Source organism: Phyllobates terribilis, unplaced genomic scaffold, assembly GCF_046119375.1.
Source record: "Phyllobates terribilis strain yellow unplaced genomic scaffold, ASM4611937v1 Scaffold_1__5_contigs__length_1240528914, whole genome shotgun sequence".
In the NCBI taxonomy this organism is placed as follows: domain Eukaryota; kingdom Metazoa; phylum Chordata; class Amphibia; order Anura; family Dendrobatidae; genus Phyllobates; species Phyllobates terribilis.
In genome coordinates this window covers 1,071,258,042-1,071,274,727 of record NW_027362761.1, presented here as the reverse complement: position 1 = coordinate 1,071,274,727, position 16,686 = coordinate 1,071,258,042, and the positions used below count along the sequence as shown (strand labels likewise).

Below are 16,686 nucleotides of genomic sequence, written 5' to 3'. Positions count from 1 at the left end.
AGAAGGCCCGAGGGAGCTGGACCTAGGTGGATCCCTGGTGGGGACGGCCAGAAGACAGGACAGGAAGGAGGGCTCAGGGTCACGCTCCGGACTTGCTTGGGGGTTGGCTGAATCCAGGACCTGGTGGACGCAGCACGGCTCGGGTGGTCACTTGAAGCTGGAGTGACCGGAACATCAGCAGTAAGTAAATACCCTAAACTGCACAACCCGACTCTGTCTTTAATTACCATCTATGCTGCACCACCACAACCCCCATCCTCTGCACCTGACCCCCTGAGGCTATACCCCACCCGTTGGGGGTTATACTATCAAAAGCTGCACCAACACCATCAGCCTCAGCGGACCCTGCTGCAGCGGCGGCCGTAGTGACCGCAATACAACGGGTGGCGTAGTCGACATAAAGAACTTTATAACATCTGTAGGACTGCCACATACTCTGAGCTTGACACCCTGGGCACGGACCGGGTCACAGCCACTCGGAGACTACAGCCCCCATCTGATCCGGCTCCGGGTATTCCCCTAAAGAATATGGCCCAGGGGGTGCGTCAACTTTGGCGTAGTCGGCAGGATTACGTGCCCACAACAACCGGGTACTGCGTGCCTGAAGAAAAGAACGAGTTTACCTCAAAAAGAAGTCTCCTGCCGGTTCCGGAGGGTCCCCGCCATCGGACTCCATCACAGGTCGATTCCCGCCGGTTGTCCGCCATTAACAGCTTTTTCCCGCCATCTGCAGAGTTTCCCGCCACTGGGAGACAATTCCCGCCATTTCCAAAGGTTTCCCGCCTTGGGGGAGCGGACGCCATTATGGGCGTGCCAGAGGGTGGCAAGAGGCCACCTCCCATCGTGGGCCAGGACCGAAAATGGCGCCAAAAGTGGAAACCGCCCCCACCAACAGAGACTGTGATGCTAGAGGTGTCTGTCAGCGTGAAAGAACTGCCCCTGGAGCTGACAATCACCAAGTGGCCCCGGGACCGCCCTCGAAGTGGGAGGACTGAGAAGAAGAGAGCAAAGATGGGTGTCGCCTGGAGCAGTCTGGAGAGAGCGCACCCGGAGACAAGAAGCCTAGAGCTGGGTCCAGAAGAAGCTTACCCGGAGATGGGAGAAGAGCAGAGCAGCACCGGCCCGCTGGCCAGGAGACTGCCGGGAACAGCAGAAGGAGAGCAGAGCAGCACCGACCCGTTGGTCAGGAGCCTGCTAGAAGCAACGACCCCACTAGGCTTAGTGGAGGTCTTAGCACAGCTCCCCCGAGACCGGGAGTGTGCGCAGACCGCTCTGGAGGGCCTCGCACGGAGGATGGCCCGGATGCAGCGAGAGACGTTGGCGGAGTGGAGCCGTGAGATGGTCCAGCAGACAAGAACTCGTCAGCGGAGCACGCCACCCGAGACGAGGAGACAGACCGCCTCTGAGGATGGCGCAGGAGGACTGAAGGCCGGAGACGGCGCCGAGAAGGGAGCCGAACGAAGGGAGGCAGGTAAAGGGGACGTCTCTACCCCAAACCGGGAAACCGCGTACCTGCCCCAGCTCCCCGTCGCAGAGCCCGAAGTATCCCCTGCCGTGCCCGTCGCTGCAACGTCACCGCCGCAGACTAGGCCTCAAACGGGAGCCGCGACCCCTGTGACGTCACACGCCTCGACCCCGAGCGTGACCAAGCAGGAAGTACCACCAGCCTGGTCGCAAGGCCTAGTACCGCCGGGCGCCGCAATACCAACAGCGCCCCCTACCTCCGCGGAGCCACCGGCCTGGTCGCAGGGCCAAGTAGCCCAGGGCGCCGCCGTCCTTACGGTGCCCTTCACTTTCCAGGTGCCCCAGGCCTGGCCGCAAGGCCTGGGCAACCCGGGCGCCACCACCACCGCGCCCATAAAACCAAGAGTGCCGCATCTGGGAGAAGATCTGTTTGCCCAACATACGTGCCCGGATGGGCAGCCCTTTATTTGGCCACCGGAGTTTCACCATCCCCGACTCCGGAAAGAGAGACTCCTAGATGAACCCCTGATCCCGGCTCCAAAGCCCGTAAAAAGGACCTCGCCCCCGCTAGAGGAGGCACAGTTTGAGTGGGACCCCACCGGAGAAGACCTCATGGGGTTCACTCAGGAGACTCGGGCAGCTGCAGCGGAGCGTGCAGAGTGCTGCCGGCAACAGCTCGAGGTCTTTGAGAGGGAGCGGAGAGAGAGGCGGGTCCGGGAACAACAAGCCCAGATAAGGAGCGCGGAGCAGAAGAGCCGGGCCAGGAGGAGTCCCCGTGCAGCTCATGGTCCCCCTTCCACCGGGACTGTGATCAAGTTTAACATGCAGCATGGGTGGGGTTTCATCCGAGACCACCGCACCCCAGGCGACGTCTTCGTGACCAGGAGAGACGTTGAGTCCCACCTACCGGAGGGACACAGAGGTCGTGACCTTTACATCGGGGACGAGGTCACCTTTACCCGGCACAAGTGTGCCAAAGGACCCTACGCCCTTCATGTGCATCGCCTGACGGAGGAAGAGCTGCGGTGTGAGGAAGAACAAGAGGACCCGGACGGGTCTGAAGCTAAAGGTAACCACAAGGAAAGAGCAGGAGGACGCCGTCGTTAAGTACAGCAGAGCACAAGCTGTATATAGTTGCCCGTCGGGGCACAGTGAACTGTTGCTAATATAGTCCCCGTTGGGACCAGCAAGTGTGAACTGTTTACCCGTTTATCCCTTAAATCCCACTGACCGAGGACTGAGAGCGGTCATTCCTCCCTAATACCTGGCCGAGGACTGAGAGCGGCCATATCCCTTGTAAATAGTTGCGCGTCCTAAAGCGCCCCTACCGGTTTTATAGGAAAGCCACGAGTTCCAAAGACTGTCGCACTTTACCCGGTCACACGTTGCACAGTGACCGGAGGAGGAGCCAGAGGCGACGAGAATGTTATTTATATGAAAAGTTTTATGATGCTGATAATATATGTGATGTTTTATATGTTTTTATATGTTGTTTATATGAAAAAAAAAAAAATGTATGTTTGTGGATGTTTATCTCTTACAGCCCGAGGACGTGCTGTGATTTACCAGGGGGGAATGTAGCACCCTGAGGATTCGGCTGCTACAGGGGTATTGCACCTCAACCCAGAGGTGTGATATTCCACTCCCGGGTAAGGATGGAGTGTGAAACTGAGCCCAGAGAGCTGCATGCACTACACACATCCCATTTCCGAGGAACAGACCAACGGTACTCCCACTTAGAAATGTGCAGGTACGACCGAGTCTGTTCCTGGCTGGAGTGGGAGGGGGGTGGAACATCCCAAGTAGTGTAGGGGCAGATAGGGGGAGCAGCCTGGGTAAAGATAGGAGCTCATTGGGTGCTGGTCACCTGAGCTCACACATAGAGGGAGTATTTAAGGTGGGCACCATCTAAGATCAGGGTCAGTCTTTGCAGAGGAGTCAGTCTGTCAGCCTTTTGTCAGAGCAGAGTAGAGGAAGAGGAGCAGAGCAGCCCCAGAGAGAGAGGAGAAAGAGAGACCCAGAGGGGGTGAAAGAAAAGGACTCTGAGAACCCAAAGTCCATCACCGGGTGAAGAGTTGGCAAAAGGGTACCGGATCCCAAACTGGTGGGGGCTAAAGCACACCCTAGCCAGAGACCGGAGGCCGTGGGCAGGATCTGCCACGGCCACCCACCACATCCACCCTGAAGGCAAACCACATGTAGGGTCAGGGAACCCAAGGCCAAGGGTTTCCCAACAGAAGGCCCGAGGGAGCTGGACCTAGGTGGATCCCTGGTGGGGACGGCCAGAAGACAGGACAGGAAGGAGGGCTCAGGGTCACGCTCCGGACTTGCTTGGGGGTTGGCTGAATCCAGGACCTGGTGGACGCAGCACGGCTCGGGTGGTCACTTGAAGCTGGAGTGACCGGAACATCAGCAGTAAGTAAATACCCTAAACTGCACAACCCGACTCTGTCTTTAATTACCATCTATGCTGCACCACCACAACCCCCATCCTCTGCACCTGACCCCCTGAGGCTATACCCCACCCGTTGGGGGTTATACTATCAAAAGCTGCACCAACACCATCAGCCTCAGCGGACCCTGCTGCAGCGGCGGCCGTAGTGACCGCAATACAACGGGTGGCGTAGTCGACATAAAGAACTTTATAACATCTGTAGGACTGCCACATACTCTGAGCTTGACACCCTGGGCACGGACCGGGTCACAGCCACTCGGAGACTACAACCCCCATCTGATCCGGCTCCGGGTATTCCCCTAAAGAATATGGCCCAGGGGGTGCGTCATTGTCTCTGCTTGTTCCTCACTTGATTTTGGCTTACAAATACTGCACCGGTGGCTCAGTGGTTAGCACTGCAGCCTTGCAGTGCTGGGACTCCAGGGTTCAAATCTCACCATAGACAACATCTGCAAGGAGTTTGTGTGGCACCCTGCTGTTCACAGGTGCCACAGGACCCAAAAGGGTGCATGGACGGACTTCTCCACAAGAGGCCCTCATTACATACAAACACCTCCACCCTTCCACCTCATACCACCAGAGGGAGCCCGTTAGGGATATATATATGGAGGGTGGAGCCAGGCAGTTCAGTCAGTCAGTCAGAAGTTCAGTTAGTCTGAGGAGAGCGTGCTGACGCTGAGAGCAGTGAAGACGCAGCACGTGTGCTGCTGTATTGAGGGCCCCAAGTGTGGCCGAAGGGAGAGAGGAGTTGAGGGGGCAGAGGAGCATCATAGGCTCACCCCGAGTATACAAACCGGACACCGTGTCCGCGCCTACAGGGTCCCTTTATACCCAGTAGGGATCACCAGCATACCAGGAGGACTACAAGTCCCTGGCCGACCTGAAGCTAAACCCATTACAGGACCAGGAACCACGAAGGCCCCGGCGCCCAGGGATAGTGGTTGCCAGCGGAAGGTCCTACTACCAAGCGACAGGTGAAGAGAGCAACACGACACAGAAGCTAGGCCCAGTTGCGGGCTGGCCAGGAGCTTAGAGAGAGGGAGATACGGACCAGGAGGCCCTATACCCGCTCACTGGGGAGAAGTCCTAAAGTGCACCCTTCCTACCGAGTACCCTGGACTGTACCTGACATCTGCACCAGTAAAGGTATTGAAGCGAATCCCCTGTCTCTGTCAGTTACTCCTGCTGCGCCATCCCGACTGCACTATAAGCCCCAGCATCACCACCCACCATGAAACTCTACACTCCCCTGAGGCCCGCTCCACCTGTGGGGAGCAGTTCCATCCTAGCTGCCTATCAACTGCCTCAGAGGTCTGCAGCAGCGCTGGTACAAATTACCAGAAACCACAGGTGGCGTCACGATCAAACTACAAATCCCATATAAACTATCCCCTTTTTGTTGACATCCCTGGGCCACGGACCGGGCCAGCCACTGTGACATATTCCCCCCCAGCATCCATAGGCCTGGACACCGAGTACCCCACTGCCCTGGGGGCGCGTCATCTATGGCGTCACGAACAGGATTTCGTGCCCGTTGCCACCGAGTACTGTGTGCCGTATTTGAACTGTGTTTAAACTGTGGTGAACATCGCCGCCATTACCGCGTCACCGCGCGGGAAGAAGAGGAGCGTAACCGCGGGAATCGGAGAGGCGTGACTGCTAGAAGCGCGCGAAGCTCAAGCCCCGACACATGCTCTGACGCAGGACCTGGAAGCGTCAGGTCCTGAATGGAGACCGTCGTCTGCGGAGCTGCGGCCTACTCGATTAATGAAACAGGAGGTAGGCTACAGTTCACTAGGCGGGCGCAACCATGGCCGACGACCAGTGAGACGCCGGAGCACCAGATAACGCTCCTGATGCTCGACTTGCGCCCGGCGCTGCTCAGGCCGGATCAGCCGCCCCACCAGCAGGGGTCGCGACTCCGTTAATACCCATGGACCTGCCATATATCCTTGGAGCAAAATGGCTTCCCCAGTATGATGGCAAACCAGACACCCTGTCTGGATTCAAGCGAAAGATATGCGGTGTATTGGACATGTATTCAATGACTGGTAAGCAGAGAGCCGCTGTTGTGATGGGACAATTGACTGGTGCCGCAGAGTGGGAAGTTGAAACCTGGCCAGCCGCAGACCAGGAATCAGTATCCATTATCTTTAAGAGACTGCAAACTGTCTTTGAAAATCGCACTGAGACAGATCTCCGGATGAGGTTCTACCACTGTACCCAGAAACCTGAGGACAGTATCCGGGACTATGCCTGGCGCTTACAGGAAGCCCTGCGGACCCTGAAACAGGTTAGTCCAGCCAGCATACAAGATGAGAATAAAATGCTGACAGAACAATTCATCCGGGGGTTGAGGTCCCAGGAGGAGAGCAGAACCGTACGGTGGTGGGCCTTAGATCATCCAAATGCCACCTTTGACACCCTGAAGGACATGGCTATTAAGGGCCTTCAGCCCATGGAGACATCAGGGACTGCTATCCAGCGTTACCAGGGTGGGGCCACTCCAGTGCCCGCAGTACCCACTGCTCCTTCATTAACGGCTGAGTCAAAGATGCAAACAGTGCCCCCTAGTGAGCTGGACAGCCTGCGCTCTGAAGTGCGTCAGCTAAGTAAAACCCTGACCACTGTCCTGCAGCTACAGACGGAGCCCGAGCCGGAAGGAAGGATCCTACTCGCTGACAGTCCTGAGGATGTCCCCTGGATGAGGAGAAGAAGGAGGACAACGCCACCCCGTTGGAGGACAACGCCACCCCGTGGGAGGACTAACGGCCAACGTCGCCCTCCAGGAGACTTCATCTGCTACCGTTGCCACAAGGCAGGCCACACCGCGCGGAACTGTCCTTTAAACGTGCAAACCCTGGGGCCAAGGGCCGACACCCAGGAGTAACTCAACTAGGCCCATCAAGCTGGTACGACCGGTTTGTAGGAGGAAGGCCTTTCCTGTCCATCGTGCTGGACGGCATAGCAACACCTGCGTTACTAGACACCGGCTCACAGGTAACCATCATACCTGATGTCCTCTACAAAAGGTACTGGTCCATAGATGAACTCCACCCGCCAGCCCCGAACCTCTCTGTTTATGCCTTCCTCTTAACCTAGTAGGGGTTAAGGACGTGACAGTGAAGGTGGGGAGAGTGGAACTAAAGGACCAAGGACTAATTTTTATAGAATCTAACCCTTGTGATACCAATCCGTATATGATACTTGGTACAAATATTGTTGGTAACTGTTTGGGAGTGGGAGAAGTGTTGTTTTTACTCCAGCAGATTGCTGACACTGCCAAACCAGGGCAGAGGAAGGTGCTCCAGAGAGAGATTCGAGCCCTCCTGTACCAGCAACAGATAAAGCTAACAGGTGGTGAGATTGGTAATGTACAGGTGACAGACCCGATACCCATTGTGATTCCCCCAATAAGTGAGATGCTGATTTGGTGTAGGGCAGCAATAGGTCTCAAGGGACAGAACTACCAGGCAGTAGTGGAGCCCATTAGCTCAGAGCACAGACCTACACCCTTAACTGCTAGAGGGGTAGTTGATGTACGCAATGGGAGGGTACCCATACGTCTCCTAAATTGTGGGGAGGAGGGAGTTAAATTGCAAAGATACACCACTGTTGCCAGACTGTATACTGTGGATAATGATGCTATACACACAGTGGAATCCTTGACCCCACCAGATACAGAAGAGGACAATGACTTCGAAGCTCCGCTGGAGGATTGGTGTCAACAGCTCCATGTTGGAACTGACGACACTCCTGTCCATCAAAAACATGGTGTCCACAGAGTGGTTCAAGAATATGAACAAGTGTTTAATAAACACCCACTTGATTTTGGAAGGGTTAAAGGGGTACAACATCACATACCCACCGGTAACCATCCACCCATTAAAGAGTATTACAGACCCGTACCACCAGCACATTACCAAAAAGACAAGGAAATATTGCAGGATATGAAAAAGGCAGGGGTAGTAAGGGATAGTGTGGCACCCCAGGGGTCTGGTTGCCACAGTAATAGAAATATTATGTCTGAGAGCAAGTGGGAGGTTTCTCTGGTCAGGAGCCCTAAGCATGCAACACGGCCCACCCAGACCTGGGAGGGGAGGAATCTGCCCTTATAAACTGGGTCTGGGGCGGGATTAGTGAGTGAAGTCCCAGACAGAGATGCAGTCAGGTCTGGAGGACAGCAGACACAGGGAAAGTGACATCAGGAGCTCTGTAGGAGCACGAGCGAGTGCCAGAGGCTGGAAGCTAGGAAGCTCGCCTTGGCTGAAGACACTAAACCCGGACACTGAGTCCGAGGCTGTGGGGACATCCAGGTCCAGCAGCAGAATCCAACCTCTGGCCATAGAAGCCCGGAGGCACGGTCACAAGCAAGGGACCAGCACCGCCATCGTGAAGCGGAGGCTAACGGAAGGCCCCAAGTCACCGGCCATACGGGTGAGCACCACACGGTATACTCAGGGACGTGGGCTACTTCTACCCGCATAGAGCAAGGTAGCCAGGAAAGAGTGCAGATAGTCGGGGAGGCCTACAACTCCACCTGGCCAGGGGAGATCCTACTTGCTTACAGACTGACCAGGCCCCTACTGCTAACCAGTACTCCCGGGAGGGTCTGCGTTATTCCATCAGTAAAGACCCTGAACTGCACCACACGTCTCTGTGTTTCATCGCCGCACCAGCACCATCAGTACTGGGACGCTCACACCATCACTCCCATCATCCAACTAGCTGCCCTGAGGCAATACTTCTCCCGTGGGGAGTTATCCCATACTTGGCTGCGCATACAACATCAGCCTCAGCAGTCTGCAGCGCAGCGGCGGTCCCCACTAACCGCAATCCACGGGTGGCGTAGTCGGACATTTGTTATCACACTCAGACTGCCACTGGTTTGACCGCCCTGGGCTCGGACCAGGTCACAGCCACGGAGGACTACAACCCCCAGCGATCTGGCTCCGGGTATCCCCTGCACAGCACAGGCCCAGGGGGCGCGTCAATAGCTGTAGCCCCTGGGCAGCTCCCCTGGCCCTGGTCAGGAAAAAGGACGGTAGCATGAGGATGTGTGTAGATTATAGACAAATTAATCGAATAACACATAAAGATGCATACCCTTTGCCTCGTATAGAGGAATCCCTGGCTGCACTAAAATCTGCCAATTACTTCTCTACATTGGATCTCACTAGCGGGTACTGGCAAGTCTCTGTTGCTGAGGAAGACCGGGAGAAGACAGCCTTCACCACCCCGATGGGATTATGCGAGTTCAACAGCATGTTTTGGACTCTGCAACGCACCCGGAACGTTCTAGACGTTGATAGAGTGTTGCTTGGGACTTTGAGACAGTGCTGCTGTACCTGGATGACGTTATCGTATACTCGAGGACGTAGAAGACCATCTGAAGCACCTGGCGGAGGTATTTGAAGCATTGTCCCGGTATGGGATGAAACTAAAACCTTCTAAATGCCACTTGCTCAAGCAGAAGGTTCAGTACCTGGTACACGTAGTGAGCTCAGAGGGAGTAGCACCAGACCCGGAGAAGGTCACTGCCAACCAGAAGTGGCCTTAACCGAGAAGCATCTAAGAAGTACGGCAATTCCTGGGACTGGTTGGGTACTACCGGAGGTTCATAAAGGACTATACCAAAAAGGTAGCACCTCTGCAAGATCTCCTGGTAGGACAGTCCAAAAGAGGAAAGAGTCCCCCATTCCAGTGGGGCAAAGAGCAGACTGAGTCCTTTGCATCAATGAAGGAAGTCCTAACCCGTGAAGAAATCCTGGCTTACCCTGACTACAGCCAGCCTTTTCTGCTGTACACCGATGCCAGCAACGAGGGACTGGGAGCTGTGTTGTCTCAGAAGCAAAATGGCAGAGAAAAGGTAATTGCGTATGCCAGTAGGAAGCTTCGCCTTACTGAGAGGAACCCAGAGAATTACAGTTCCTTCAAGCTGGAGTTCCTGGCCTTGGTCTGGGCTATCACTGAAAGGTTCAAGCATTACCTAGCCTCAGCGAAATTCACAGCCTTTACTGACAATAATCCCTTGACACACCTGGAGACAGCCAGGTTGGGAGCCATGGAACAGCGTTGGGTGGCCAGACTGTCGAATTATTAGTTCACCATCAAGTATCGGGCAGGTCACAAGAACACCAATGCTGATGCCCTGTCAAGGATGCCTCACCAGTCAGACACCGAGGATGAAGTGGATGATTTAGAGGAAGTTGAATTACCTGCTTTCCACTGAAGCGGAGTGGTCCACAAGCAACACGCCACCAGGAGACGTCATGGAAGGATGCTGAATCCTCTACCCCACCACAGTTGGAAGGAGACTCAAGACAGTGACCCGGTTGTCAGCCTCATCAAAAAACTGATCACCCAGGAAGGTTCTCACCTGGAGAAGGATGCTCCCCCACAAGCTAAACACCTGTGGAATGAAAGAAGCCGGCTGTTCATCTACAGAGAGAAGCTGTGCAGAAGATATGTCAACCCCAAGACCCATGAAATGGTGTGGCAGATTGTTGTACCCAGGACAGATATCCAGATGGTGTTAGAGGCCTACCATGATCAAGCAGGTCACTTTGGCTGGAAGAAGCTGGAAACCCTGCTGAAGGACCGGTTCTATTGGGTTGGAATGCGGAGTTCCATAGAGAGGTGGTGCTGGAATTGTGAGCCCTGTAGCCTCAGAAGAAAAGACTATGGCAGCCAGAAAGCACCCTTGCAGTCCATCAAAACAACCCAGCCCCTGGAGATTGTTGCTCTGGATCACGTCAAGCTGTCACCCAGCAGGTTAGGCTATTCCTATGCACTGACCATGGTGGATCATTATTCCCGGTTCCTGGTGGTAGCCCCTGTCAAGGATCTGACAGCAGAAACTGCAGCAAGAACGTTCCAAGCATACTTCTGCGGGCCCCATGGATACCTGGACAAAGTGCTGACGAATCAAGGCCCTGCCTTTGAAGTCGAGCTGTTTAAAGAATTCTGTCACCTGTATGGGTGCAAGAAGATCTGGACTACGCCGTATCACCCTCAGACCAATGGATTGTGTGAGAAAATAAACAACATCGTCATAGACCTGCTGAAAACCTTACCCTTGGAAGAAAGGAACCAGTGGCCAGACAAACTACCTGACCCGGTAGATCTGTACAATCACATACCTGTGAGTTCTACTAATTGTACCCCAGCGTACCTCATGAGAGCAAGACCCGGAAAGTTGCCCATGGACCTGGAACTCGGAGTGGTAGAACCTGCAGCTTATATGTCCACTGAAGACTGGAATACAAATCGGCAAGAGCAGTACAGGAGAGTACAGGCCTGTGTCGAAGACAGTCTAAACAGAGTAAGGGAAAAACAAGAAGAACAGTACAATAAACATGCACCAGCAGAACCCTTGGCACCTGGAGAGATAGTGCTAAAGCGGAAAAGAAGAGGTCACAAGCTCGATGACCAGTGGGAAAGAGAGCCCTACACTGTGCTAAACTCCAGATTTGACAACAGTAAAACCTGCCTGATCAGTAAAGATGGAGGTAAAACGACCGCAACAGTCTCAAGAGACCATTTGAAAGTGTGCCCAAGTCTACTGAAGACAACGGAGGAAGAAGTACCTCCTATAGCACCGGAAGAACCCAAGGAAGATGTGCTTCACACAGTTCTAGGAGATTTCCCTGCGGACTGGCCTCAACTTGATGGAGCAGTTATTATACCCGTAATACACTTCTATCAGCCACAAGAAGAACCTGTGAGCGCTCTGGAAGAACCTGCTCAGGAACAGGAAGAGTCCCCAGTCAGAGGAGGATCACCCGTTGAAGCAGAGCCTGAAGGCCCAGTGGACAGTGCACTTGCCAGTCCCATAGAGAGATTAAGTCAGTTTTATAATCTACCAGCACGTACACCTGCTAGATTAACAAAGTGCATGCACAGACACTAGTAACACCCCAGTGCTACGAAGGTCCACACGCAGCACACAAGGACAAATCCCTGCCAGGTTTAGGGAATAAGCATGAAGTGCCTACATTATAAATAGTTACCCAGATGGGTATTGCCTATTGTTTATTGTATGAACTGAAATAATATGTGCATTTAGTTACCTGTAAGGGTATAAAAACTTGTAGGCTGAGTACTGTGAGCAGCCAAAAACTGTCCTTGTAAATAGTTGCACTAATCAAAAGTGCCCCCTTATAAGACCACAGAACAAAAACCCTTTTGGCGTGGCCGAAGACGTGGTCCAACACCTGGATCACTTATGCCCTGTAGCCATGCCCAGGGCCTACGTTGAGGGTTTTCAGGCGGGTCCCTCATGTTTCTCCTGTTTTTACACTTTCATAGGTGAAATGGACACCTGGTTACGGGACATACTGTAACTCTATTATTGTTATTATAATTATTTTTATTGTTGTAACCTGTTACAAAATGCTTCAGTCCAGGAGTACTGAATTGTACTAGGGGGGAATGTGTCACCCTGCTGTTCACAGGTACCACAGGACCCAAAAGGGTGCATGGATGGACTTCTCCACAAGAGGCCCTCATTACATACAAACACCTCCACCCTTCCACCTCATACCACCAGAGGGAGCCCGTTAGGGATATATATATGGAGGGTGGAGCCAGGCAGTTCAGTCAGTCAGTCAGAAGTTCAGTTAGTCTGAGGAGAGCGTGCTGACGCTGAGAGCAGCGAAGACGCAGCACGTCTGCTGCTGTATTGAGGGCCCCGAGTGTGGCCGAAGGAAAAGAGGAGAGGAGAGAGGAGTTGAGGGGGCAGAGGAGCATCATAGGCTCACCCCGAGTATACAAACCGGACACCGGGTCCGCGCCTACAGGGTCCCTTTATACCCAGTAGGCCGACCTGAAGCTAAACCCATTACAGAACCAGGAACCACGAAGGCCCCGGCGCCCAGGGATAGTGGTTGCCAGCGGAAGGTCCTACTACCAAGCGACAGGTGAAGAGAGCAACACGACACAGAAGCTAGGCCCAGTTGCAGGCTGGCCAGGAGCTTAGAGAGAGGGAGACACGGACCAGGAGGCCCTATACCCGCTCACTGGGGAGAAGTCCTGAAGTGCACCCTTCCTACCGAGTACCCTGGACCGTACCTGACATCCGCACCAGTAAAGGTATTGAAGCGAATCCCCAGTCTCTGTCAGTTACTCCTGCTGCGCCATCCGGACTGCACTATAAGCCCCAGCATCACCACCCACCATCAAACTCAACTCTGCCCTGAGGCCCGCTCCACCTGTGGGGAGCTGTTCAATCCTAGCTGCCTATCAACTGCCTCAGAGGTCTGCAGCGACGCTGGTACAAATTACCAGAAACCACAGGTGGCGTCACGATCAAACTACAAATCCCATATAAACTATCCCCTTTTTGTTGACCACCCTGGGCCACGGACTGGGCCAGCCACTGTGACATATTCCCCCCCAGCATCCATAGGCCCGGACACCGAGTACCCCACTGCCCTCGGGGCGCATCATTTGTATGGGTTTCCTCCGGGTTCTCCGGTTTCCTCCTACACTCCAAAGACATACTGATAGGGAATGTAGATTGTGAGCCCCAATGGGGACAGTGATGATGATGTCTGTAAAGCACTGTGGAATTAATGGTGCTATATAAGTGAGTAAAATAAATAAATGTAAAATACTGAACATGTGCATGTGGCCTAAGACTGAGTCCAGGCATATCTGAGCCCCTGTTTCTAACTCCATTGGAGGTTTCTCTCTTAATACCCCAGAAATGAGATTCAGGTGTGCCCACAACAGGACCATACACATCAGTTATCCAAGCATAGCCAAAACATGCAATTTTGGATTCCGTTGACCTGATTCTTCTATGTCTGTCTTTTACAAAAGTGAGTAGCCTAAAAGGGGTGTTTCACTACTGGGATATTCCTGAACTATATCTAGGATAGGTCTTCATCTACAATATCAAATTGGTGGCGATTCGACATCCAGCTCCCCAACCGATCAGCTGGTGCGGTGGTCGTATATAAACAGTGGCTGTATGTAAACTGTTGCTGGGTTGACCCGCACAGTCAACTGTTTGGTGGTCACCGCTGGTTAGCGCAGATCAGATCCTATTAAAGTAAATACGTGATCTGCAGTACCCGGCCAATAAACAGAGCTGTGCTGCTCAGCTACTCAACTCTTCATGTCTAATCACCACTGGAACTGAGAACATCTGATTGTGGGGCTGCTGGGTGTAGGATCCCATAAATCATCAAATCCACCAAGGTCAACATCTGCAAGGAGTTTGTATGTTCTCACCGTGTTTGCGTGGGTTTCCTTCGAGTTCTCCGGTTTCCTCCCACACTCCAAAGACATACTGATAGGGAAATTTCCCCTTTAACCTGTATTTCAAGTGTTCAGATGTAAATCCACTTCTAGTCAGGAACGGTGGTTCACAACTCAGACTAAGGTGCATACGTTATATACCAGTCTGTACATATGCACAAAATATTTTGACCGTATTGTGACCTGTTCCCAAATGTTGCAGTGTTGCAGACAACTTTTGCTTTTTGTTGTAATCGGAGAATTTAGCAGAATTACAACTATTTTTAATCCTGTCTGTTTAGCACAAGTCGCTGTGACCTTACCACCATCTGTCAGTGTTTTAATTAAGATACGCTCAGGTATGCGCTGTTTTACCCAAATGAATTTCTTTCAACCAACGTGACTGCTAATGAGGTCACCAGTATAGAGAATACATCTCTCAGGCAGTCCCATGGGTACGGTCAGGCTGGGACTGTCACTGGCATTGTGCCTGCTATCATAACTATCATCCATAGGACTGAGTAGTAGATGGTAAATGTCTATCTGGCAGGATCCTCAATACTTTTGTTTATACTTTTTAATAAATATTTGTACAATGATTGTCCTTATAGTAGTTCTACATAAATAACATCTTCCTTACTAGTTATCTTATTGTCTATGGATTCTAAGCAAATCCCACACAAGTTTACTTTAGGACAACCCCAATCCATCTTTTCACAACCACTCAAACTTCCATAGACAAGCTGTATCTAACCCCCAGCATTTATAGCCTTATAATATGTTGTATATATCTGTAATGTGCTCTATATTACCTTCATGTACAGAGGTCGGGGCTGTGGTCCATTAGGATTAGTGCAGTCATAGTTCTCGGTGTAAGTTTCTTAGAATAAAGTTGTTCTTTCCAGTCGCAAGGTGAAAAACTCTTCCTGTAAAGGAATTAGGTGGTTATTCACACGCCACTATCAGTGACGTCAAAGTCCCGCCCGGCTGGCAGGTAAAACCTTGCTGCAGTTTGCTATTCATATGTAGAACAGGTCATGTAAACACTTGACAGGGAATACACCTGGTTATGTGACATAAGAGCTCGCTGAAAGTAAAACCATTATCAGTCAAAGATTTCTTTCTCCTCTGTACATACAGAGCAAACAATGTCCTGACTTTTCCTTATTTTGTATCTATGTATTAGGGCTCGCTGGAAGCAATAATATTGTCTACTTAGTTTTGATCACTTCTAGCAATAGTCACTGCCCGAAAAGTCATGAGACTGTTATCAATTGACAATAATTATTTCCTAGTAAATAAATTGATGTGAAATTGATTTTCCACTGATTGTCATACGCCAATGTTATTCTTGCTATGAAGGAATTTTTGAATTTTGCAATTTTTTTTTACAATTATTCTTAAAAGACTATTACTTTTTTTCTATTCAGCCACATAAGGTTGCTTTCACATGTCAGGTTCTTTCTTTGCATACGAGGAAAAACAGACCATTTTTCATGAGTGTGGTGCATCCGATTTTCATCCATCTTTAGTCTTATGTATGTGTGCACAGTCGCCGTTGTACCTGCTTAGTTTTTGAAGCAGAAGGCACTTCAGGAAAATGGTGGAGATATTTTTCCTGAAGTGCCTTCTTTGCGGTGTTTTTCGGTGTTTTTATGGCTATTTTTTTTTAAATCTTATGTGTAAAATAATGGCAGCTTCCAAGTGGCAGCAGCCTGAACAAAGATCAAGTCACTTAATTTAGCCACTTCATGGCTTTCAAAGTCTAAAGCAGTTAAAAGAAGTTAAAAAAAGATGGAGCATATGCACAGCAAGTTGTTTTGACATTGCTATGCATATGTACATATCTTTAACGTTTATTAAAGAGAACCTGTCAGCACAATTTTGCAATTTAAAGTAAAGATATGTCTGTAATACAGATTACATTGATACCTTTGGTGAATAAATCTGCTTTGTTGTTCTTCTTTAACCCCTTTACCCCTCAAGGTGATTTGCACGTTAATGAACAGGCCAATTTTTACAATTCTGACCACTGTCACTTTATGAGGTAATTACTCTGGAACGCTTCAACGGATCCTCCTGATTCTGAGAATGTTTTTTCGTGACATAAACTTGCGTTTATTTGAGAAAAAAATGGAAATTTGGCGAAAATTTTGAAAATTTTGCAATTTTCTAAATTTGAATTTTTATGCCCTTAAATCAGAGAGATACGTCACACAAAATAATTAATAAATAACATTTTCCACATCTCTATTTTACATCAGCACAAAACCAACAATTTTTTTTTATTAGGGAGCTATAAAGGTTAAAAGTTGACCAGCGATTTCTCATTTTTCCAACAAAATTTACAAAACCATTGTGACATCATTCTAAAAACTGCACCCCTCAAGGTGCTCAAAACCACATTCAAGAACTTTATTAACCCTTCAGGTGCTTCACAGGAATTTTTGGAATATGGAAGAAAAAAATTAACATTTAACTTTTTTCATAAAAATGTTACTTTAGACCCAATTTTTTTTATT

At 51.1% G+C, this 16,686-nt stretch overlaps 1 protein-coding gene across 2 annotated transcripts in view; it reads right to left on the bottom strand.

Moving 5' to 3' along the window:
* The window catches only part of LNX1 (ligand of numb-protein X 1), a 314,205-nt gene extending 299,085 nt beyond the window's left edge, over nucleotides 1–15,120 (bottom strand). For both annotated transcript variants that reach the window (XM_073645490.1, XM_073645491.1), the window contains exon 1: nucleotides 14,977–15,120. The gene's annotated coding sequence lies outside the window, so the exon portion shown is untranslated. The remainder of the gene's footprint in view (nucleotides 1–14,976) is intronic.
* Between the last annotated feature and the right edge of the window lie 1,566 nt (nucleotides 15,121–16,686).